The sequence below is a fragment of the Hippocampus zosterae genome, chromosome 12, assembly GCF_025434085.1.
Source record: "Hippocampus zosterae strain Florida chromosome 12, ASM2543408v3, whole genome shotgun sequence".
In the NCBI taxonomy this organism is placed as follows: Eukaryota; Metazoa; Chordata; class Actinopteri; order Syngnathiformes; family Syngnathidae; genus Hippocampus; species Hippocampus zosterae.
Window position 1 is genome coordinate 16,025,819 of NC_067462.1, and position 27,600 is coordinate 16,053,418.

Sequence of the window (27,600 nt, forward strand, 5' to 3'; positions counted from 1 at the left end):
TAAGTTTCAAAGTCAACAAGAAGCTGTAGCATCCATTGACGAAAAAAGAGATTGGTTCACTTCTCCTGTTCCATGGAAATCTACTTCAATTCCAAGCGGCGACTCACGGTTCCAACTACGCATCGGCGCGCTTCGCCAACGCTTCTCTCTCCTCCTCATCATCATATATATATATATATATATATATATATATATATATATATATATATATATATATATATATATATAAATAAAGTATAATGTTTTTAGTCTTGGAAATATGATTTGCATGAAAAAGCTTTCGCTTACTTGCGTATTAACAAGTTACTTTTGTCAATTTATGCAGGCTGTGGCATAAACAAACACATATTAGGGTGTTGATTTCATATATTTGTTTAGCACTGTAGGTGGTCGTTTTCATACTGTAGCGATACATTAATTTAGTCACTAAACGTTGCACTCGAATGGATTCTGCCGATATTATGAATGAAAAACAGCGCTTAGCGATTTCCAGCATCATTCTTGTGAAAAAAATTCAGAGATTCTGCACCTGCCATCCTGAAAAAATGACTGCATTTCTTTACGTGTACTCCATGCAGGAATGAGAACGCATCCGCACACAGATTTGTCTTCGCTGCCACACATGCACTCGCACTGGTATGCGGCCACGTTCAGAGAAACCTGACCTACCTGATGGATCGAAACTACTCCTACGCTTACGTTAACCCCTCGATGTTCAGCGTGGGAAACAATACCTCGGTCTTATCCACTAATTCTTGCTCAAAGAGCTCACATGGATGGATAGATGGCACATTGTCACATGGCCACACGGCCTTGAGAGCGTTGCGTGGCAGATAAGCAGTGGAGGGAAGGGCCTAAAAAGAATGGAGAGGGGAAAAAAAAGTGAAAAGGGAGGCAAAGGTTGAAAATATACTTTTTTAAAAGAGTTTCCTTCCCACCCTAGCCTATGAGAGATATGCAAGTGCAAAGGTTGGCCGTCTTTTCAGGGAGACATGATTGCAGCCTTGTTGCCTTTTATTCACAAGTATGCGACTTTTCTGTTTGTTGGGGGGGGGGGGGGGGGGGCTGCAACATCTCCTTTCTATTACAGCTTTTTCTCGCTTCGACGAGACCTTGTCTCTGTGAAAAGAAGGCTCCTGAAATGCTCGTGTGCTTTCAAGGTCCTCCTGCCTTGAAAGGCTTTTGACTGATAAAGTTTCAGCAGAATATTTTCTTTTCATTCGTGTACCCGAGTCCTTTTTTAATCTACATATTCTTGAAACAGTGGACGTGTATTTGAATTTCCTGCTGAAAAGCTGTGTCATGCTTTCATCGCCGCGCAGGTTGGTATTTAGTGTACTTTTGGAGGTCACGAAGCTCGGGTCGATGCCATTGACGCGTGATGCCACGTGGCTTGCAAAAGTTCTCTTTGATGTCGGCAATTAGACGGCCAACGTCGAGTGCCACGGCTCCCCGGCTCATGGGTCACGTTTGCCAACGAACAACATTTGTCGTCTGGAGCCTTATCAGCAAAGCCGCGCCATCAGTGGTATGAAAACCAAGAGTGATAATGTCTCATCGTTGGAAAGCGAGCATCCGTGTTGCTATATCTTTGGAACGCCATGACATGGGTTGTATTTACACCTCGGGTCTAAGCGTCCAATTTTGAGTGACTGCCTAGAGCCAGTTTTTGGCCTATCTCTGAGTACATTTCAAGTGCGATTGGCTGTGTTTACATTCATGTCACAGAGAAAGCAACTTGCATGCATTGACGCCAAAATTAGATGTGAGTAATGTCTCATGTCATTAACTCATTCTCTCCCAAAGACATTTTTAAACGTCTTTTCAGACTTGGTCCAGAATTGCCTGGTACAGAGCATTTTCTTGGCCTGGGTTGACTCTTCCCTTTGATTGACGTAAATAATGGCAACGGCAAAATTATTTCGCCTATTTCATGATGGACACACTCTGTGCCATATTCACATCATTTTTAATGACATATTCTTCCACTCTCTCTGGATTTACGATGGGTGGTTTTTCTTTTGTTTGTTTTTCTGTTTTTTTAAGCAGAACATGGGGTGCATATATACCGTATTTCTCGCAATATAAGGCGCACCTCAAAGTATTCAATTTTCTTAAAAGCCAACAGAGCACCTTATAATCTGGTGCACCTTCCTTTTATGCCTCAAAATTCTGATTTCTTGGATGTAGTATTTTACACGTCCTGCAAAGCACTTTGTTCCAGTTGCAGTGGCCGTGAAGGCTCTAAATAAAGCTGTTTTGTATTGTACTGTATTGCCTGTACCTCCATCTAGTGGATTCATAATACTTTTGTAGCATCTATTCTATGCACCCTATGTTTGAAAACAGTTTTAAAATAGGCCATTCACTGAAGATGCTCGTTATAATCGGAAGTGCCTTATAATGCGGAAAATATGGTTCGTAACCAATTGGTATACGTCCAGCTCAAATTGATGGGATATATGCAGTCTCTGTATATATGCTGCTCTTGTATTGTACCTGACACGTATCAGATTATACATTTTAGGAAGAGGTCCGATTCAAATCTGTTCTCCACCCCACCGTACCCCGCAAACACCTCTGCCATAATCATACCTAAATACTGCCTGAGAATAAAACGTGATTGGTATTTTGTCACTTGAACCATGCAAGGTAAATTCAACCATAGAAATCCCACAAAATAACTCTCAGAATTTGAGATGGTCACTTAACTAAACTTCTCTCTTGATGAAATTATGACTCTTTTGAAGAGTTTACACGTTTTGCCCCATGTAACCGCAAATAATATTTTACCAGTAAATCGCAAGACATTTTCTCACATGATTCCCGTTTTAAAATTGGTGCCAACATGTTTATTGTCTGAGAGTCTGAGGCCCAATTAAAAGACTCCCGAGAAGTCAGATGCACATGTGTTACATTGTGATATAATTCATTTTTCCACTCGAAAACATAGTAGGGGGCCATCTCAAGTGCCAAGTCGAATCTGCAAATGAAATGAATGAATTTCATAAAGGGCGAATAAAAAATGAAATATAGTGTTGGTGATCTAGATATTTTTGTGCCTTGCATTGACCCAAAGTGCGGGCATACCGTATTTGTGGCTTGATTTATTTTTTATTATTGTACATTTGATCATGTTCATGCAAACAACAACAAAAACCCGATACGAATGTCAATCGTCTGTGCAGATTATAATCTTCAGCAAATTTAAATATTGTGACAATATTGACAGCTGTGATCATTTTGGTCATGAAATAAAGTTCATTTCATGACTACATGATGAGCTACAGAATGTGTAATATTGATTGTTAATTACCAGCGTCTTGCAGAACCGGAGGCAAAATGGATTGCTCTACTTGCGTGCAACTAGCAGAGGCGCTGTTGATCTGGTATCAACGACTTTGCTGTTTTAAGAAGTACGACATGACATCAGCCATGGGAAACGGAATTACCCTCACACGATGGCAGTGCAACTGGATACAGTCCCAATAGCAACACGGCATATCTGTGTGACGTAGCAAGGACTATGACCTACTATGTGAGGGAAATTCCAAATATGGAAAGCGGTGAAATGTTTTACGGTGACGCTCTTGGAAAGAAAATCAAGTGCAAAGGCAGCAGGGCAGTCCAACAGGGCAGAGGTGTAACTCGCCCCCCACACAGCAAAATTACAGTGGCGGGAGGCTTTGATGGGCCATCAGTGAAACTGGATCAAAGTGCACACAGCCGATAAAGTGCCACACAGTCATGCTGGAACAACCGTTGCCACTGGCTCGCTCATCTTTAGTCCTTATCTGTGTCGCAAACATCACAAGGCAAGCCCAAGCGCTTTTATGTAGGACACAGGAAATGACAGCGATAAAAATGTTTTTGAAAAAATAATTTGATAACTATCAGAAATCTAGTTCACCTGATTTCAAGACATGAACTCTTTGAGTCATACTGAATTTGATAATAATTTATATTCTTGAGGGGGATTGCAAAATAAATCTTGAAACGGTGGTCAACTGGTTAGCACGGCGGCCTCACAACGCAAATGTGCAGGATTCCATTTTGGCTCCGGCCTTACTTTGTGGAGTTTGCATCTTCTCCCTGCGCCTGCGTGGGTTTTCTCCGGGTATTTCTGGATTCCGCCCACATTTCAAAAACATGCTTGGCATGGAATTAATGGAACACTTTTGATGAGCACAGCAATGATGAGCACCTTGGAAGTCTGTATGGATGTACTGTAACTCATACTCCGATTGCTGACATTATGTTGTCATTTTTAAATGGCAAAATAGTTCCGTGAATGAACGTCAGTGCCGGGAGCAGTCAAGTACTGCACCCGATTTTTGCCAGGATTGTGGAAAGGAAATTTTTACACAATTCAATCAAATCAATAATTAGGCCTACAACTCCCATCTCGAGTTTACACAAACTGCTAGACAAAATTCATGATTTTGTTGTTTGAATCACCAACAAATTAGAAATTATCAATCTATAAATGCAATCACATTTGACTTCACTTGCCAAAGCTTCCGTCCACATACAATTAACCGATGTAGGGTGATGATTTCAAAGGCAAAATAGTCAAAAGGACAATCAAACAAAAATGTTCTTTCCATAAGTAGCAATGGCAACTCCGGGCCTGGTATGCATATTTCACAGCTTTGAGCTGTTTTTGCGTGTGTTTGGGAATGGTGATGGTTTTAATGTTGTCTTCGTCCAACTTTTGAAAATGTAGCTGAAAATATTAATAATTCATAAAGAATACAACTATATCGCATGGATTTTTTTTAAAGAAGGTGTTGCTTACTGGAGTATTTATGTGTAAGCCTGCTTCTGTCAAATGGTGCACCCAGCTGGAGCACCATTTGTTAGAACATTTGCTTCCCTATGAGTGACACAATTTGAGATATTTAATTTATTGGATGAAGATTTAATTAAGAAGGGGAGGGCCGGAGGGGAGCTAGTGCCTCATTTCTTGTGACTAAAGGAGGTGCAATGGGAGTTTTCTACCTTGAACGTGTCATTCAAATAGATCTAGATCAGGGGTGCCCAAACTTTTTGGATCGAAGATCTACTTTTTGATCAACTAACCTCACGGGATCTACCCTTACCGGCGCGCGCACGCACACACACACACACAAATTTAAGATTTACCTGCTTTATTTTATTTTTTAAATATTTTTTTTTGTGAAAATGAGACTGATTAGTGTACAGTGTATATTAACACAAAAATATATTACTAACATGTACAAAGACACACAAATGGTTGTTTTTTTTCTTCTCGACACTCCTTGGATCTACTTGGGACCTGTCTTAGATCTAACGGTAGATCAGGATCTACCTAATGGGCACCTCTGATCTAGATCTATCACTCTGTTTTTTTTTCTTATTTCCCTCTGCTTCCCTGGCAGAATGACGCACCGGTCATAAAAACAAGAGCACTTCCGCTAACATGGAACATTGTTATATTTTTATTCTGATGAATCACCGTGACACACTGTGGTGACTCATGACATGTGTCTCTGTTTTTGTTCCTCAAGAGCAAAAGAAAAACACCCAAGTAAGGCCTACTGACCTTTTTTTTTTTTTTTTTAAACACCAGCTGTCAAGTGGACTGGCTGTTCACGCATGAGTCTGAAAGCCCGCACAATCATCACAAGGGATGCAATGAATTAAGGTGGTGCGTGAGGAACAAACCTATTGGATCTTGATGCCCCTTCATCAAAAGTGGATGCCACTTCTACATAACAAAGCGAACATTTTGGAGCATTTGAGGGGGGGGGGGGGGGGGGGTCAGATGACATTTGAGACTGCTGCGATGACTACTAATCCTACGAGTACGACTACCCCAACTACTACTTTGGTTACTAACAGCTAACAAGGCTATGGGCAATTTTGATGCTCATTCCTGGGGACATACAAGGCTTTGTGACATATAGAGTATATTCTTCCCCAGAGGTGGCCATTCCGTCAATCCATCACTGATGAATGGACGCCTATTTTGGTCATGATTGATGAATGAGGGAGAATTTTTTAATAAAATGAGCGACAAAAGACTGACGGAGTTGGGTTTTTGTCCGTTTGGATAATCGTCCTTAACTGGGTCGCATGCAGATGGACCTCTTATCACTGGCAGACGCCCGTTTTGCTGAGAAAACACGAAACACAAAACACGACTCGCCTGTCCCGTGCGTTTGTTCGCGGGGCTGAATACAGGCATGGTTGCTTACATTGTCTATATATGGAAATGCTTTTCTCCTCCTGTACAGTAGGAGGTGGTATGCACCAAGGAGCACTAATTAGACAATTAACCAAGAAGAAGAAAAAGGAAATATAAATATAGAGAAAGGATGGCCCGGTAGTCCAGTGGTTAGCACATCGACTTCACAGTGCAGAGGTACCGTTCAATTCCAGCTCCGGCCTCCCTGTGTGGAGTTTGCATCTTCTCCCCGGGCCTGCGTGGGTTTTCTCCGGGTGCTCCGGTTTCCTCCCACATTCCAAAAACATGCATGGCAGGCTGATTGAACACTCTAAAAATTGTCCCTAGGTGTGAGTGTAAGTGCGCATGGTTGTTTGTCTCTGTGTGCCCTGCGATTGGCTGGCAACTGATCCAGGGTGTCCCCCGCCTACTGCCCGAAGACGGCTGGGATAGGCTCCAGCACCCCCCGCGACCCTAGTGAGGATTAAGCTAATTAAGCTTAAAAAATATAGAGAAAATCAAAATAGATGATGATGAGCATTTTATAGACAGGAATAGAATTTGGGGCGACTTGGATTTGAGCTGGATTTTGGATAAGGTGAACCATTTCAAACTCTAAATTACCGTATTTTCCGCACTTTAATGCACTTCGGAGAATAAGGCGCACCTTTAATGAATGGCTTATTTTTAAACTCATTTCATAGATAGGGCGCACTGCGTTATAAGGCGCATAGAATAGAAGCAACTATAGTGGCTGCGGTTGCTTTGTGGATCCACTAGATGGAGGTACGCTAAAGGGAATATAGTGATCCCTCGCGATAAACGAGGGATTACTGTATGATACAATACAACACAGCTTGATTTATATAGAACCTTCACACCCGCTACAGCTGTAACAAAATGCCTTACAGAACATTTAAAATACTACTGCCAGGAAATCAAAATATTGATCCGCAAGTAAGGTGGATCGGCTTAGAAGGCACAGTGTCGGCTTTAGAGAAAATTGAAGGCATTTAGGCGCGCCTAACAGTGCGAAAAATAAAGTAAAACGTTTTGGTGTGCTCCAGTGTGCTCCCATTGTACTTAAAAGTTCGATAAATTGTCAATCAGGTGTATATGAAAAGTATTTGTGTGTGTGTGTGTGTGTGTGTGCGTGTGTGTGTGCGTGTGCGTGTGTGTGTGCGTGTGCGTGTGCGTGTGCGTGTGCGTGTGCGTGTGCGTTTGTGTGTGTGTGTGTGTGCGTTTGTGTGTGCGTGTGTGTGCGTTTGTGTGTGCGTGTGTGTGCGTGTGTGTGTGTGTGTGTGTGTGTGTGTGTGTGTGTGTGTGTGTGTGTGTGTGTGTGTGTGTGTGTGTGTGTGTGTGTGTGTGTGTGTGTGTGAGATCCTTTTCGAGATTCCATCAGCTGCACTTGTACTTCTCCATGAGAAATGCTAATAACCAGTGATGAACTGCTGTCCTTTTGGAGCACAATTTTATTTTGGCAATAAAATAGGCCAGAAGGAATTGCAGTTATTAAGGAAATGTGAGATCTTTTTTGAACGTATTCCATACAAGTCGAGGCGGATCTGTCCTGTCAGCGTCGTTCTGGTCTGTCTCACAGCTGGTTCTGGCCCGGCGCATACATCATAGTCCAGGATTACCCTCGGATGAAAGCTCTGCCGACAGATTGTCCTGGTGTCAATGTAATCGCAGTGGATCTGTTTTGTCTAATAAGCGGCTCTTTGAAAATCGAATCAATCACAAGATGTGGGGAGCAACAATTGAAGTTTCATGATCACGTGACTTAACAAATCAACATTGTTGTACAGCGTCCTCCTAACTATTAGATACGTAGTTTCTGATTATTTTTTAATAAAAAACCCAATTAATTACTGTGGTTAAATATTGATGTTTTTTTTGGGGGGGGTGGCAATGGCTAACCTTTTCCTTCTGCGTTTCTCCGTCGTTCCCTCGCTTTCTTCTTCACCATGTGTGGCTTAAATTACAAAGCTTTCACTGAGAGGTGACTCATGTCGGGAGAATGCACTTCTTTCTCTTGGCTTTTTTTTCTTTTTTTTTCTTCAACTGTCTCAATCCCACTCTCTTCAGACCTCAGAGTATTCTGTTCTCCTCAGTTCCCAAGGCCATGCAGACACTGGTCTCCTGGGCTTTTGTGTGTTTCTCTGTGAGAGAATGTGAGAATGGAATAACACACATTTTTCACATTACAGGAAAAAAAAGTAGATCATTGTAGCTTTTATAGGGTACAATGGCTCAACACTGGGCTGGTATGTTCGAACGATTCACTTCACTGACTTCAATTATTTTGCGGATGATTCAGAATTTCATCTCTTTAAAGCCATCTATTCAATGTTATGTAGTTGTTAGGAATGGATAGCTCAGAAATGGAATTATGTGGGTAGTTTGTGGTTTATCAGGTATTTATTTCTCTTTTATAAATAACAGATTCATGTTGAATGGCAATGCAAACTAAAACTTGCATGGGCATGCAAACATGGAAGCATCACGTCTGCCTCGAATTTACGTATCAAGTGGCCACGCCAAAGATGTGATAGCCCTTCAGGACTTGCACTGGTGGCACTGATGCTCCAATTTTTTTGTTTCGTTTTGTTTTTGATTGCACCAGCACTAAGTTAGGTGCATCAAAATTTTCAACCACTTCATCTCAGTTTCACAGGTTTAATATAGTGAAAAGGGGAGGAAATGTAATTTACGCTTTATTGACTGGTAAGTGATTAAAAATCAGATTTTTTTTTCTTGCAGATCAGTTTCGCGAATCATTGATTTATTTGAGAAGCAACTTTTGTGAAACGTATTTTTCCAGGGACCTGGTTTTGTTTTTATAGAGACAATCAGCACTTATTGGTTCTTAAATTTGCATTGGATATAGAAGCAAACAATTTCATGGCTAAATTGATTTCACAAAGATGAGATGAACTGATTTCAGTATAATTTTGGAAAATGTTTTGTTCAGATCTCAAAAGTTAAAATCCAAACTCAAAACTCTATTGTGAAAACAAATGAAGTAATGAATATGTTCTACATTATTTATGAACTTTGAACTTGTACTGTACATTATTCATTATTATTATACTTTTAACCTTATACAGTATGCCATTCCTTTTAAGGTAGAGCATAGCGCACAGTAATCTTTTTCCGTTTTTCGGTTCAGTTTAGTGAGTCGAATTTCCCTCCAGACTCCGGAGTCCCGACACTTATTAATTTGCCTGCTATTATGTTGTTCAAAGTATGATACGCTCCAATTTAACACGGTTCCAGCAAGACATCTGTGAAAAATGAACTCTTATCATCCAAGCACTTAATTTATTGCGTTGTTACACGTGCTAGCTCTGTTAGCTTGACAATTGGCATGCCTTGTGGCTTGTTTGGTAAAACAAAGACAATGATTACGGTCTGAGGATCGGTCAATTTGGTCAATACACGTAACAAGTACTCGCAGATACTTCGTTGTTTCCTCGTTGCTCCTTTTTGGCCACAATTGGAAGCTGTCTGTGTTGTATACGTCCTGGTCCAAAAATCCAAAATCATTGTTTTTATTTCACCACGCTCTGTGTGTTTGTCTGCATTGACACAAATGAGCAACTTCTCCTGTTTACCTGTCGTGTTGAGTATTCAATTATGTTTTTAAAAAAAGTACGATAATATCTGGACCGCATCCAATCAGAGGAGGGTCTCAGATCGGCTTTGATCATGGCATGCCTTTTTGTTGAGTGAGGCTTTATAGTGAAGGAGACTTTTTTTCCATCCTCCATTGGCTCAATTCTTTTTCAGTTGCACCATTGTGAACTTAGGGTGCACCCTCGATCTCTAACCGCATGCTCGTCGTTTTTTTTTACAATCACCCCCCCGCCCCCCAGACACACCCCGCTGGTTTAGAATCACTGCCGGTATCACAAAATAAAATATCTTATCTCTCGCTGACTGATTGGAATGACCATAAATAGCACAGGTTTCACTATAGTTCTGAACACATCACAGGCTTACTGACAATTTTGCCTCCCTTTCGATTTCACGCGACCTTCTGCTCTCAGGTGTGGAAGACTTTGAACACGGGTGTAAATGTGACATTGCAAGTGAAGGGCCTATTGCAATGGTTCTGAACTTTCTTAGAGGTAACGAACCCAACCAGTTAATATGCACATTCACTGAACCCTTCATTAGTGAAAAATATATATATACATATTTTATTTTTTACAAATTCATTTTTAAAAAAGCCACATTTATTAATAACAGAAGAAAGTAAATAAAATTTCAAGGGATAAATATCTTTTTTTTTTAATTGAATGACGTACTATCACGACAGTCACACATTGAATATGAAGCGAACTAAATTCCCCACAGCACGGATTGAACAAGCAATGTCATGTGATCATCTGCAGCCAGTGACGGTTAAGCGGGCGTGTATAACTAATTGAAATGTTGAGTTGGGTGTGTCTTAACCTCCAAGGCAGAGGCTCCGTCGAACCCCTGAGACCGATTCGCCGAACCCCTGGGATTCGATCGAACCCATGTTAAATGGTGTCGATATGTTAAAAATGAAGGAAACCATGAAATTTTCACGATTTCAAAATGTCATTTTCGTGTGATGTTTTCGTCTTTATGATTTGACACTGAAGTGCCAGGACATAGTTAGGACAAAGTTTATTGTTAAGTAAAAAATACAACCTTTGCCTATAAATTGTCATCGTCTGGATGATTATTTTTAAAATAAAAAACGTGAAGGAGGTGCTCACCGGAAAACAAAACAAAAATGTCCAGATTTACATAAGAATATTTCAGATCTTTAGGGGGTTATTTTTATTTTTATTTTTTGGGTGACAGACCCCACACACAAAGATGGAAAATCAGACATGTCACAATTTTGGTCATATTGTGCATCTCTGATCAATTCAACACAGACCACACAGATTAAGATTCTGTTCCACAATTGATCTTGAATCCCAAGAACCCATCCAAGAACTTGCTCATGATCACGTGATCTCGCAAACACAAAGGCGATCAGACACTTTTATTTTATTTACCACTGCCTCCTTTGCCATTCTCAGGGTGCTTCTTTGAGTGGCTACGGTCTGTTCACGTCACAGTCCTCATAGTCAAATGGCTCAAGAGAAGACGATGATTTTTAGTCGTATATATTTAACACGTTTAAGACTTAAGATTGTTGGTCCGACTCGTTTTGGACCATGCAATTCCGCATTCACCAGAATTTGTTTTTTAAGCACATCTGGAAATGGCTGGAGTCACCTGTCAAGCAGTTGTGTTTTTGGGGGCTTGGTTTTGAGACTTACAGTATAGTCTGCTCATGACAGCGATACTAAATTTTATGTTGAGTAAAACTGTCTTTAGGGGCTACATTTCTGAACATTTTGAAGGGGCCTCACTGACTCAGGTTTTTAGGTCCCACCAAACAAAAAAAAAATCACAGAATGATGCTTTTGAGTATGGAAAAGCCATCATGATGATTGGCCAGAGAGAACGATAACGCAGAAATGAAGAGTGCCTACACAATGCCCGTGCTCGGGCCTGGATTACATTATGAGAGCAGATGACATCTCTGATTCAGTCGTTAGGCAAGACAATTGGTGGGGAGTAACACAGTGGTTGAGACCATCTGACTGAGTGTGTGCTTTGCTCGGCCTCCAAGAGCGAGCACCTGGCAGTGAGGCGAGTCATGCACACACTTAATTGCTCTGACATTCACTTGTAAAAGAAAAAAAATGAAACAAAACGGCAGTGACATAATGGTACCTGATGGCTTTGTAACACACCCACAACCACCCTCCCACCCTCCAACCCACACACACACACACACACACACACATACATCAAAAAGACACATGCAAAGTTTTGTTAAGATCCTGAAAAACACAATGTTACGTTGGAGGATGTCGAGGCAGTACACACAGACACACACATGCACGCAGGCATGCTCCTACACACATGCACATGGAGGATACAGATGACATAGCAATCCACCAGGATGCAGAAGCAGAGCGACGGTCAAGAGGTGACGCGTGGCAATTGGCCGACATGAACCCAGAGTTTGAGACGGAAACAGGAAATGAGTTTGTAATTTAAAATGAGGTGACCTTTGAAAGACAAGGATGAACATTTCCCATACGATATTGATGACAATATTGTATTTATATTAAAGACTACTCTATGTGTATTGCATATTGTACATCCTGATCATACAAGTGTGTTTCTCTGTGTGTGTGCGTTTGTCTACATGCACTATCATCAGCATGTTTCATGGCATGTGTGATGTCACAGGGCTTCCCCTTGACTGGTATTTGTGCTTCATTTTTGACTCACAATGGCTTCCCTGTCTCAATGAGGGACATACCAGCGCATGCACGTGATTGAAAAAAAAACCCCCGCCAAACAATAATAGACTTACTTATATCCATTAATTTTCCGATCCGCTTATCCTCACAGGGGTCACGGGGCATGCTGGAGCCCACCCCAGCCGCCTTCAGACAGTAGGCGTGGTACACCTTGAACCTGTCGCCAGCCAATTCCAGGGCACACATAGACGAACAACCATCCACAATCACACCAAGGGACAATTTTAGAGTGTTCCATTAACCTGCTACGCATGTTTTTGGAATGTGGGAGGAAAATGGAGTACCCGGAGAAAACCCACTCTGGCACAGGGAAAACATGCAAACTTCACACAGGAAGGTCAGAGCCGTAATCGAACCCTGCACCTCTGCAGAGTGAGGCTGACGCGCTAAACAGCTGCCCACCGCTCTAAATCAAACAATAGACAATTGTTTTTATAGGCATTAATAGAGAACACATTGAAACTACTTTCCAAACACGATCCGCAACAGGAAGCTGGTCAAGATGGCTGGGTACAGTATATGGCAATAAATGTTATTTTTTGTAGGTTCACGTGCGCAAAACACAAACCAATGCAGGGTTTGCAGGAAGTACGCCAATCGTGTTTACATGACCCAATATTCAGATGAGAAAACGCAAGGGGCCCTAATCAGGTTTTTAAAACCTGAATAAGAGCAGATTTGTGTTTTTACGTATGTTTAAATTGTCATGATTCTGTTTGTGACCAAGAGGTGGCACTGTAGGGCTCTCCCTGCAGCTACTCACCTGTTGGTCGTTATCTGTTGGCTGGCAACCAGTTCAGGGTGTACCCCGCATACTACCCTTGTGTGAATAAGTGGATTAGAAAATTGATTACAAAAAATGACAGCAAATAATTGTATGAAACATATCAAGGCCATAATTGAAAATAAAATGAGAATCAAATAACTTGCATATTCGAACGGGCGCAACCTAGTTTACATGCCGCTGACTCTAGATTGAGACTGGTAACCAGAGGGTATTATGTTTTCTCTTTTCATTCAACAATTTGGAAATAAAATGGCATCAAAAGGGAAATACACAACAAAGTGAGGTTGTAAAATCCCAGTTTTGATTCCAGAATGCCGATTAAGATAAGATAAGATATCCTTTATTTATCCCACACTGGGGAAATTTACAGCCTCCAGCAGCAAGAATGTGGGTAGAAAGAAGAAAGAAGAAAAAACAAATGAACACCGTTCAATTAAGTGCAATATAAATACAAAATGGATAATTCGCAGTGCTATTTACAATTGTTTTCACATCATTTAATTATTATTATTATTATTATTATTATTGCATCCTTCTGTTGCCCACCTCCTCCAGAGTGTCAAGGGAGCAGCCCAGGACAGGACTGGCCTTCCTGAAACAGCCGCTCCAGTCTCTTTCTGTCCCGGGCTGAGATGCTGCCTGACCGGCGGACAATGCCATAATGGATGACCAAGGCCACCACCGAATTATAGAAAGTCTTAAGGAGCGACCCCTGAACCCCAAAAGACCTCAGTTTCCTGAGTAGGAAGAGTCGGCTCTGTCCTTTCCTAATCAGGATGTCCGTGTTTGTAGACCAGTACAGTTTGTTGTTCAGAAGAACACCCAGGTACTTGTAGGAGGTCACCCTCTCTATGTTTCCGGCAGAAATCCACAACCAACTCCTTAGTTTTCCTAAGGTTGATCTGGAGGAGATTCTGCTGGCACCAGTCCACAAAGTCCTTCATCAGTCCCTTGTACTCCCGATCGTCCCCCTCTGTAATGAGGCCAACAATCGCAGAGTCATCAGAGAACTTCTGAAGGTGTCAGTTTGGAGTGGCCAAAAGTCTGAAATCTGAGGTGTAGAGCATGAACAGGAATGGATCCAGAACAGTCCCCTGCGGCGCTCCAATGCTGCAGAGAAGCCTGTTCGACTCACAGCTCTGCAACCTCACGTACTGCGGCCGATTTGTGAGGTAGTCTGTGATCCATGCTGTGAGATGGTGATCCACTCCGGCGTTCTGCAGTTTGTCTCCCAGTAAGTTGGGCTGGATGGTGTTGAAGGCACTGGAGAAATCAAAGAACATGATTCTCACAGTGCTCCCAGCCTTCTCCAAGTGTGACAGCACTGAGTGGAGGAGGTAGATAATGGCGTCTTCCACGTCGATGCCAGGCTGATAGGCAAACTGCAGCGGGTCCAGTGCCGGGCTCACCAGCGGTCGAAGGTGGGCGAGGACGAGTCTCTCCAGCGTCTTCATCAGGTGAGACATCAGCGCCACCGGTCTGTAGCTGTTCAGCTCCTTAGGCTGGGGGGTCTTGGGCACTGGGACCAGACACGAAGTTTTCCACAGCTGTGGAGCTCTGCCCAGCTTCAGGCTCAGATTGAACATGTGCTGGACAATGTCACACAGCTGGTCAGAGCAGGTCTTGAGGAGCCGGGAACTGATCTTGTCTGGACCTGCTGCCTTCACATTCATCTTCCTTAGTTGGTTCCTCACCTGCTCTGTTGTGACGGACAGGCAGGAACCAGGTGACAGACTGGTTTGTTGAGAGCTGGTCGAGAGAGGAGGGGGAGGAGAAGAAGTCCTCAGTGAGAGTGGTTGCAGTTGGTGGTTGGGGGAAGGGACAGACAACCGGTCGAAAGGGTTGAAAAAACGGTTCAGTCCATCTGCCCAGTCCTTGTCCTTCTCAGTCAATGTCTTTGGGCTGTCATGGCCTGAGATGGTTTTCAGGCCCTTGCAGACACCAGTGACATTGCTGGCCTGTAACTGGTCGTCCAATTTCATCCTGTATGTCTTCTTCCCCCTCTGATCTTTCTTCTCAGCCAAATCTGCACGGCCTTCAGCTCCTCTCTGTTTCTCGCCATAAAAGCTCTCTTCTTCTCCTTCAGGAGGGCATTTATGTCGGGATTAATCCATGGTTTGTTGTTGGAAAAACACCGCACAGTTCTGGTGGTACGGTGTTCTCCTCACAGAAGTTTATGTAGTCCGTGATGGTGTCAGTGAGTGCATCAATGTCCTCCCCATGAACCTCGTTGAAGAGTTCCCACCTGGTTGTGTCGAAGCAGTCACGCAGAGCATCTTCAGCTTTCGTAGACCATTTCCTGACCATTCTGGACGTGCATGTTGTATTGTGATTATAATTGTTTTAAAACCCCAAATAAAATGAAAAGGATATATGAGCATGATTAGCATTGTATTCACCGATTGCCCAGAGTTTTTGTTTTTTTCTGGGAAATGTCTCCCGACTTAATTCTTCACTCGTTCCTTGATAGGTTTCCTCCCACCCTTCAGGCCAACAGCTGTCGACTGTCAAGCAAAGATGACTTTGATGGTGCGCTATACTTGCCCAGGGCAACGTTTGCAACAATCGAAACATCACTCCGCTAAAGGTGCAGACTTCAAGGTATCTCTGCAAAGTGCACTTGAACGCATTATGCTCACCCTCCAACCGCAGCCACCGATGGCCAACGCTCTCCGACAAGTTCCTGCAGAGCATTCTTCCAATGTTTTGACACGATCGCAGTCAGCTTAGCCTCATTCATGCCATTCTTCTAATGCTGCCATGTTCCTTTTATTTGCGTCCGTGTTCAGGAGCCTGTGCAGCATTAGTAGCCTGTGCTGTCATCGCCTCGGGCCTTTCTTTAGAAATAATTATGATTTTTTTCGTTTCAGGACAATATTTCTGTTGCGATTCAAAAGCGACAGCGCTTTTCACCAAGTTGTCACGCCCTCGCCCATTGTGCCATTTGTTGATTAATCCATCTGACAGCTGCTTCTCTTTGAAAACAATTCACTTGTACTTTTAAATGTCTTTTTTTTTTCTCGCCCCAAAGAGTGTGTTTGAGTGGCGGCAGAGGTGAGCCATTATGAAGATGTGTTGGCGGAGCGAGAAAATTAGCGAAAGCGGGTGAGAGTGGCTCCATAGCGCTGCATGAGTGGGCTGCTGTGCATTCTTTTTGCCTTATTCACTCGATGAGCGTGGGCGGCTAATTCGTGTTTGCATTCAGCGGGTTTACCTAAGGGGGAAATGTTTTATCACACTCCCGTCTTTGAAATCGATGACTAATTGTGCTCCTTTTTTCCCTGCACTTCTATTTCCATTTGCGCCCCAATCCCTGCACTTATTTCTCCTGCATGTTGCTGTTACAGTGTGTGAGCGCGCACCCCCAAAATGAGTCAATGTCAGAAATAGGGTAGAGTGAGATTTCATTTTGTGTCCATCGAGTGACCCATTGAGTCACAAACCCGAGGTGACCTCCAAGGGCGGTCAATTGTAACAATTACACATTCACATTTTTTTTTGTTCTCCAACACCATTTAATAGAATAATTTCTTTAAATGGTATTATTTTTAGGAGTTAGCGATACACTCCAATGGTGGGAGGTGCCTTTCGGGCTTAGGCCTTCACTCAACACCACCATTTATCGAATATGTCATGAGAATATGTAACTTCAAATAAAATACATTATGCTCACCAAAGACAGAACCGTTGGCAGAGCCCAGCCTTAAGGGGGGGGGATGGGGGCACATAAAATGCATGGGTGGGGGGGCTCTATTATTTTGACTGCCCCACATGTAGGACTTATTTTGCTCCAAATATTTGGATATATTCATGTTGCATTGATAGTGAATAGACCAGTGGTTCTTAAACGCAGTTTGCTTACCTCAAGCTCCTTTCGGTGACAATGGTCTTGCTGATTTAAAAAAAAAAAACAATTATTATTATTATTAAAATTTTTTTTTTTTTTTTGGTCATGTACCGAGACAAAGTCTTCTCATCCTGATTCCAAAGTGGTCCTGCTAAACAGTGAAATAAGTCTTTGTTCTTCCACCTGTATTGTTGCAGTCAAAGAACGCACAGCATTATTCAGCATTTTTTTTTTGATGATGACGGACACATTTTTCAATTCAAACCCGAAGAAGCACTGGAACTAAAAAACACGTGCACCTCCAGTGTGGCGGTCGCAGCTATGTTCAGAGCTGCGCGACGTCATGGGAAGCCTGTCGATGCTTGCGTCTTGCACAAAGTCAGCCAATGACGAATGAAGACAAGCATAGAAAATGAATAAATACACATGAAAATGAACAGAATGCAAAGAAACCAACGCACCAATAAAGCGGAACAAATTCTCATCTCGTCTGTCCACCCTAGCAGCATTTCGGCTCCTGCATCTGCCATGACACCAAATGCATCCCTCTCCGCCAGCTTGTTATTATTATTGTGGAAGGTGTGGGAGGAGGGGGGGTGTAAAGGGCCATGTGACAAGAACTTAAACCCAGACAATAATTGTTTGAAAGCGAGAGGCAAAACCTGACAGCGCAGACGTCCAGGTAATTGACCATCTCCAGTAGTGACGCTGTTAATGCGTCCCTCCTGTATGCTGAGCGTCGCCACACCGCTCAGCCCATTCGCCCACACACCGTCTCTACACGGTGCTCTCCGATCCGACCTTGAGCGCCGCAATTCAATATGCAATGGCTTTTAGAGACTGTTTTCTCTCTAAGGCGTTGCACTCTCCGAGACATCCACTCACACATTCCCATGAACATACACACACATTTGCACGTACTTGAGTTCAGCTACATCTGAAAATCAATTGCATTAAGATAATTTGGCAGCAGAAATGAGGCTGCCAAAACCCTTTTACAATACGTTTGATAAGGCATTTACTTTGTTACTTAAAAAAATATATATATACCTGTATATATGTATACACTGTATATATATTTATGCCCATATAAAAGGTGCATTGGTGGGCATATATTGGTGGGCGCACGTCAGCCTCACAGTGAAGAGGTGCCAGGGCTCCGGTCTTCCTGTGTGGAGTTTTCATGGTTTCTTTTTTTGGGGGGGTTGATCTAATAGTTTTCACATAAATACAGTATTTAACACACAAATGACAGCATTTCATGTTTTTTTTTTTGGGTGCTTCAAAGAATTATGACAATTAACTTATTTGTAAACCAGCAGTGCAATGTAACAAAGTACAAAATACTTGCCGAAGTGGAAATTTAAGGTATCTACACTTGCAGGGGTGTAGCCAGAAATCAGTAGGATGGCCAGGGTGGCGCAACACCTCACTGAGGGTTGGCCATTACTCTGTCACAACATCCACCGGGCGACGTCTGAGCCGGCATGTCATTCGTTTTATTGTCTCTCATCATTGTATGAGGTAGGCATTAGCGTGAAGGATCTTGCCCAAGGACCCACACTGGATGGTGTTATGTGCTCATTTTTTTGCCCCAAGCGGGATTCGAGCCACCGTCTCCCGTATGCCAAACCGATGTCTTACCAACTGAGCTATCCAGCCGCCCCCACACATATATATATATATATATATATATATATATATATATATATATATATATATATATATATATTTATATGATTGATTCAATCATATATATTCAATCAGATTGAACATTACAAAATTATAAGAAAAATTTTCAAAACTTTCTGTTCTCTTTCACAACCAATCTGTTTGAATATAATCACATCATCATAATCATCACTCATATCATCACATCACTTCAATCATAATATAATCACAGCAACCAAATAACCATCGATCAATACTTAACCTGCTTTGAGGTACCGAACCCATCCAGTTAATATGAACATTCGCCGAACCCTTCATTTGTGGAAAAAAAATATATGTACATCTATATTACAAATTCAAGATATTTTTAAAAATGCACTTATTAAAAACAGAAAAAAAACTAAATAAAATTTAAAGAGTTAAGTATACTTTTCTTTAAATTGTACGACGTATCACATGTTGACTACTAAGCGAACTAAATTTCCCACAGCACTGATTGGACAAGTAATGTCATGTGATCATCTGCAGCCAGTGATGGGCAGGTGGGCGTGTCATAGCTAATTGACATGTTGAGGCTGGTATTTCTTAACCTCCATGGCAGAGGCTCCGTCGAACCCCTGAGACCACTTCACCTAACCCTTGGGGTTCGATCAATACTAATTCAAATACTACTTCATGACTACTTTGGCCCTGGTGACACTCTTTGAAACCACTGATTTGCACCACTGACACACATACACAGACAAAAATCATCAGCAATCACAAAATGACCGTTTGAATTTGAACCATTTATCTACATACAGCCAGCTAGCTCAATTTTCAAATACTTGAGGTCTATGTTCTGTTTGTGTGGGAAAAGCATTTTCAAAAACATTTTTAAACGCATTATTTTTAACGAATCAATGTACCGTATAAATATCCAATTTAGAGAGTATGCCAGCCCATTCTTCTTGCCCAATTCTGTGTGGTCGCTATTATCAGGCTGACTCACCGACATCATCCCACCAGGATGTGTGCCATCAGGTTTTGCATGTGACTTAAAATGGTACAATACATACTGACCTTCAAAAAAAGGCTTCAACAATAAATAAAATGAAATGCCAATCTCTCAGTAGCTTTGACACAAACGAAGATATAGCTAGCCATGCCACTTTTACACAAATAGTCAACGGTGCCGTAAAGTGTCCTATGCAAAGTAGGGACTAGCATAAAATAATTTACGTTCATATTTCTTGCCATCCAACATATATTACCGAACTACACGTACACATTTTTATAAGTCTAGCAAAAAAAGAGGGCCACCTTGAGCCAAATTGTGTTGACTGTGTTAAAATCGGAACCAGACGCGTGCATAAAGTACAATAAGTTACAGTGATTGTTTCGTATTTAGTGTCTTTATATTGTGTTGTTTAGGCCGGGGGTCGGCAACACATGGTTCTCGAGTCGCATGCGGCTCTTTAGCGCCCCCCAGTGGCACCGTAGAGCTTTTACAAAAATGTTTGAAAATGGAAAAAGATGGGAGGGAAATATATTTGTTTTAATATGATTTCTGTCAGAGGACAAACATGACACTAACATGATTAACGTTTTCCGATGCAGTAAAAATGTGTCGAATAAATATTAAATGTCAACATTTCGGCAACGAATATTTGCGTCATAGCCCGCGACACACATTTCTATTAGCAGGGCGCGATAGGATGTCAGTCATGGGACTGTTTAAAAAAAAAAAAAAAGAACTGCCTTTCATGTACAATTCATCGAGGGTACTTGCTCAGAATGGGAATCTGGGCGGCCAAAAGAGGCATTTTTAAATGGTACACATGAGCTACGATAGTTAGCACGCTGCAAAAGTGCGTCCTGTGGCTCGTTCATCTTAGCGGCCATTATGGCTTTCGCTCAATACGGCATGCGTGTGTACCTGTGTGCGTATGTGCGTGTGTGCGGTAACGGGTCGATTGCGGGAGGTTGGTTGTTCGAAAAGTAGATCTACCGTCATAAAGTTTGGGCACCTCTCCTCTACAGGATGAACTGCAGGGGGAAAAAAAACATTTAATCATGAAGGCCCGTTGTGTATTTGTAGCCAACTTAGTCATGTTGATAACAGGCTAATATAGCTAATATAGATACATACAGCATGTGTTGCCTTCAGTATAAGGATCCATCCATCCATCCATTTTCCGAACCGCTTAATCCTCACCAGGGTCGCGGGGGTGCTGGAGCCTATCCCAGCCGTCTTCGGGCAGTAGGCGGGGGACACCCTGAATCTGTTGCCAGCCAATCGCAGGGCACACAGAGACGAACAACCACCCACGCTCACATTCACACCTAGGGACAATTTAGAGCGTCCAATCAGCCTGCCATGCATGTTTTTGGAATGTGGGAGGAAACCGGAGCACCCGGAGAAAACCCACGACGGCCCGGGGAGAACATGCAAACTCCACACAGGGAGGCCGGAGCTGGAATCGAACCCGGTAACTCTGCACTGTGAAGCCGACGTGCTAACCACTGGGCTACCGGGCCGCCTCATTATAAGGATTTTATTTTTTTTTTGCGGCTCCAGACATATTTGTTTTTTGTTTATTTTGGTCCAATATAGCTCTTTCAACATTTTGGGTTGCCGACCCCTGGTTTAGGCCTTTTCAGAAAATCTTGATTTGCATAATGTTTTTTTTTTCAGGCAACGTAAAATCTCATTGGACATATAATATTTGACAGCCCAGCCATTAAACTTGCAGAATTGAGTTATCAAGCCCAGTGATTTGATTATGTATTGTGACATAAGTGAACAGATGGACCGTGATTTGTACCAAGTAATTCAGTAGAATAACAAAGAAACTTCGCTGAGGTCATTCTTGTTGATTGATGTCATCTCTTTTGGAGTCATAAGTATAACACTGATACAAATATTTAAGTTGCAAGTATGTCCCGTTTACATGATCATGTCAGCAGTAAGAATTAAAACTAATAACTACAGTAAAGAGTGAGAAACCTCGGTCAGAAGGCTTCATGGTAGTTTTTTTTCACAAACATTTTAGCCAGTCGGAGAAGAAGTTCCAAGAGTAGCAGACAAAATGGAAGGCTCAAGGAGATTGTTGGGAAATCATAAAGTTATACTCTATTCCTCTAATTCGAAGGCCTTTTTGACCGAATTTTATCCCACAAACATTCCCCAAAATGGCCATTTTGTCCAACGCTGAAGAACTCAGTTTCTCCAGAACCTGCCGTCAGATATTCAGCATTTTGAAGGACGCTTGGGGAAAATCTTGCCACATTGTTCAGGACACACTGCTTTGTCTTACTGATATAAAATTTTGAATGATATCACACATGACAACTGTGAGACATCCATGTTTTGTGCATCTTGATATAGAGGATTAAATATAATAAGTTTAAGTCACTCGAATTTATGTTGATTGTTTTAAATGTTAGGTGCATCAATTGTGTGTTGATCAATAACTTTAGTCATAACTTTCTTGCCGTCATTCCCAGCATATTATTTTTCATTGTTCAGTTGATAATCAAAAGGAAAATGTGTCCACACACACACTGTTTTTTGGGCCTCCTCCAGAAAGACCAGCCAAACCATTTAAATATTCAAATATTCATGAAATGTTCAATTTTACTCGGATCTCTCAACATTTCAGGGGGGCTGCTCATCATTAGGGAGGCAGCATCACCTGTTCCAAGTCCAACAAGTCCTTTTTTTTTCTTTTATTCCCTCCCTCCTCGCTGAAGGGCACCACAGCACTTGAGCAGTGCTGCCGGCTCTGATGGTGAGTTGAGTAGGAGACGAAGAATAAAACAAAAGATTCATAAATGTGCGCTACTGGAAGCTCTGTCAAAAAGCAAGCGCACCACACTCCTACACGCTGCCGCCCACACACACACACACACACACACACACACACACACACACACAAAAACAACCCTACACACTAATGCATAAAGTCAGATGGTGAGGCACAAAGAGGAACCAAAATGTGAGCACATAGACAATGATGGCCAGGGGCTGGTGTGGTTTTTCTCTTCTTTAGAAGCATATGGAGGGCAGCAAAAAAAGTGCAGCAGAGGTCCGGGTTATCTTCATATTTATTCATCTCGCTCTGCATGAGGAGCATCACACTGCCTGCTATTCTCGGCCACAGCCTGCAGCTTGTAAACTGGCTCAGAAAAAGGCGGCCCCTGGTGAAATCACCTTTATGTCTGAGAGCAACAAATAAATAAATAAAATACATCCAAAAGGAATGTGAGCACCTTTGGGGATTTGTAGAATCGAATGGATCCATCATGAGGAGAAAATACTGCCTGTTCTCTTTCTAATTGTATGTAATAATTGTATGAGTGGATGAGGTAAAACTACCTATCCAAGTACGTACCGACTTACCTATCTACCTGGCTACAAATTATGGATCCAAAGGGAATGTACGCACCTAAGATATTTTTTGAATTAGTTGGAGCGATCATAGGGTGAAAATATTGCCTGGCCTTCTTCGGATAAATACAGTTTGTGGATGAGGAGGAATACTTCCCAACTTGTACTGCCGACAGTACCGACACCGACCTGCCTACCTTGTAATTACGCATCAACGTTAGAGGTAACAAACTGACAAAAACAAAAATTGAAAAAACATTTTCGTTAAAAAAGTAAAAAATGAAAATGCTTTAAAAAAACTAACTGAAAAAACATTTTACATTAATAAAACTAAGCAAAATTACCTAGATTTACAGCAAAAATGTCTTTCGTTGTATCCATCCATCCATTTTCCGATTTGCTTATCCTCACAAGGGTTGTGGGGGTGTGGGGGGGGGGGGGGGGGGGGGGCTAGAGTCTATCCCAGCCATCTTCGGGCAGCACCAGCCAATCACGGGGCACACAGAGACGAACAACCATCCACACTCATTTACGCACAATTAGCCTGCCATAAATGTTTTTGGAATGTGGGAGGAACCGAAGTACCCGGCGAAAACCCACGCAGGCACGGGGAGAACATGCAAACTCCACACAGGGAGACCGTAGCTGAAATTGAACCCGGTATCTCTGCACTGTGAGGTTGACGCGCTAATCACTCGAAGACCGAGCCGCCTCCTTCGTTGTAGTCTATGTTAATTTTATCATACATGAGCGTTTGGGGTTCATTTTCAAACTACAGTATTTATTTCGGCATCGCTGTACGTCTGTACAGAAGAAGGACCATCGTTCGTTTCAGAATTGGAGTTGACTTTACTTTATGACATCATACCTAGTGACTTTTTTTAAATCTTGCACTTGACAAATATAATATATTATATTATTGATTTGCATAATGTTTTTTTTTTCAGGCAACGTAAAATCTCATTGGACATATAATATTTGACAGCCCAGCCATTTGCTGTAAAAACAATTAGAATTGAGTTAAAAACAACAACAACATTACAATAATCAATACAAGACATGTTTACAACCCATACAATACCTACCTACCTACCTAACAACTCACCCAACCTATCCGAAGAAGAAATAAACCACTGATGTACTGGTCTAAGTAACCGAGGAAAAAGCGCCATTGACAACTGAACATTTTTCTGAAAAAGTCCATAAAACAACTTATTATGTAGTCCAGTAACCAACAGAAGGCAAGACTGAAGGTCAACAACACGAATTAAAGTCGAGATGCTGAACTAGATGACGCAAACCGCTCATTAGCAAGAAGAAGAGGACAGCCAGATCATTCCATCAGAAGGTTACATTTGAATCAATTGAACTAAGGTGATGCGAAGACTAAACATGAACTTATAAGTTAGAAGACGCATTTTGTCTGCCAATGTAAAGAACGATGCAACCAAACTGACCATTCATGACCCAAAATGAACTAGCGGGAACAACAAAGGAGTTTATCAGGAGCAAGAAATCAAAAGATTTTAGATTGTGCAATTCAACCGCCAGACTTTTAAACCCTGCACAGCATAAATTTGACTTGCTAAAGAGGAAACTGGATAAAAACAGAAGAGAATAATTCCAAATAAAAACAACAACCTTTGAAAGAATCACAAAAGTTTAGTGAACTGAATAGATCAGAAGGAAAAACTACATCATACATTATTGCACGCGAAGGATTTCACTCATTTCAAACAAATTTGAGAAAAAAAAATTGAAAATAAAATTTCCATAATACGAACGCTCTGTTGTTGTGTTCTTGATATGTACATGTAAATCTTGAAATAATCGTACGATTAATCATGTTCATTTTTGAATGTCGAACCCAAATTATTCTTGCGTAAAGTCCACAGAAAGCGCATATGAATTGGTTTCACGGTTCCAGTACTTCTGGAGGGAAGCTCAGGTCATGCAAATATTTTAATGATAGTTTACATGTACCACCATGTTGGAGGTTGACATCTTGATTGGTTCTGGTGATTCATGAGCATTTCAACTGAGGTATTTGACAGCCAACGTGAAAAAACCCAATAATGGTGAATTACTATACGTTATTTGGCTGCAACACTCCAGTTGGGAGGGTCGAATGTTGCCTCTTACCAGTGCTACTTTTGAATCAGAGCGAGAAGACTCAGCACTTCACAAGGGAAATATTCCAAAGTACGAAACAAACAGAGCAACAACCCATGACAATGGCAGACAAACAAAACAATGTGACAGCGACAGAAACAAAAACCAATACCTGTTTTCGGAGCGCCACCCTGTATAAACTACCAGAAAAATTCTTATAAAGAGCAAAAAATCCTTATAGTATACCAAAGCATTTTATATGTCAAAATAACGGTAGAACCCCCCCCCCCCCCCCACACACACACACACACAAAATGTTCAATTATATTTATTGTAGATCTCCATAATACAATGTCTGCTTAATGTCTAATCATCATTCTACTTAGTGGCATTACTGTGTTCAGAGTTGTATTGCTGCGTTACTTGGAGTTGGTGAAAAAAAAAAGGAAATTTTCAGAATCCGTATGATTTGTGTGATACGGCCATATACGTAAGATTCGCCACAAAATCCGTATGAACTATGGCTAAACGAGTTGACAGATATGAAAACCCATGACAATAACAGCGATCCACCAAAGACAAACAGAACCCACTGAACTAAATACTAGCAAACTGATGCGACAACGAGAAACACTTGGACACGACACAAAGGGTGAGAGGACACTGATTGGTTAACACAACGGACCCGGAAAACAAGAACAGGTGGAAACAAAACCCATCCATCCATCCATCCATCCCTCCATTTTCCGATCCGCTTATCCTCACAAGGGTTGCGAGGGTGCTGGAGCCTATCCCAGCCGTCTTCGGGCAGTAGGCGCGGGACACCCTGAACCGGTTGCCAGCCAATTGCAGGTCACGCACAGACGAACAACCAGCCTCGCTGACACTCACACCTAGGGACAATTTTGAGTGTTTAATCAGCCTATGCATGTTTTTGGAATGTGGGAGGAAACCAGGTTACCCAAAGAAAACCCACACAGGCCCAGGGAGAACATGCAAAGTCCACACAGGGAGGCCGGAGCTGGAATTGAACAAAACCTAACAATGAACTAATCCACATAGGGGGGAAGAAACAAGACCAAATGTATTATAAACAAAAACAGAATCATGACAATAGCTAACGTGCATAATAACATCAAGTTAATGTGTGTGTGTGTGTGTGTGTGTGTGTGTGTGTGTGTGTGTGTGTGTGTGTGCGCGCGCGCATGCGTCTTTATGTGCGCACACACAAAGAGCATTGCAACAAGTCGTGACTGTTGAGGCATCTGTAGGCGGATGCGACTGAGGTTCGCTCCTGCTGTTCCCTTTATTTTATTATTATTTTTATGTAACGCTTGCCAACGAGCATGAGCGGTTTGCAAGGGTCTCAGGTCAATTTGCTCAACACCTCTGCATGTGTGAGTTTGCAGGATTTTAAGCGGGGGTGGGGTTTGTTTAGCTAGCACATAAAAAAAAAACACCTATTCCAGGGCTATTTTGCATATGTCGAAAGTAAGAAAAAATAAGAAGAAAATGCCTGCTCATGTCTTTGTTCTTCCATTTTGGACATTGATGGAAACACTGGTTGTTGCTATACATATCAATACCGCAGGGTGTCTTTTGTCTCAATGCATGTGTGGTGTTGTGCTCCTTCGTCTTCTTGATTTTCTTCTTTCCTCTTTCACACTCTGCTCACAGCGAGAGTGTGTCCAGATGGAGTGTGTATCGTGGCCTTCTGTCTCATCGTCCCCAGTACACCTCCATCTTGCACCCCACTGCAGGCGGCCCGTGAGCTAACACTCACTGTCGCTTATTTCTTTGCAATGCATCAACACACACTTGACGTGAAAAATCACTTGACATGACAGCAAACAGGCACTGTCACTCACGGGCGAAAGCATTAGTTACACTTGCATTAATTAATTCTTAAGATCATGCACTCCAACTACCGTAATTTAGACAAACAAAGCATAAATATTAAAATAGTATTTGCATTAGGTCATCGTTCAAGCAAAAAGTGTATAAAACCTAATCGAATTATCTTAATCCAAATGTAATGCATCTACTTATATAAAAAAATTCCTCGTCCCACCCGTCGGGTGGTGTGCAACCACTCATCTAGTTTGGGGGTCACTGCCCCGAGTGCTCCGACCACCACAGGCACGACTGTCACCTTTACCTTCCAGGCTCTCTCCAGCTCCTCTCTGAGCCCTTGGTATTTCTCTAGTTTCTCGTATTCCTTCTTTCTGATGATTCCATCACTTGGGACCGCTA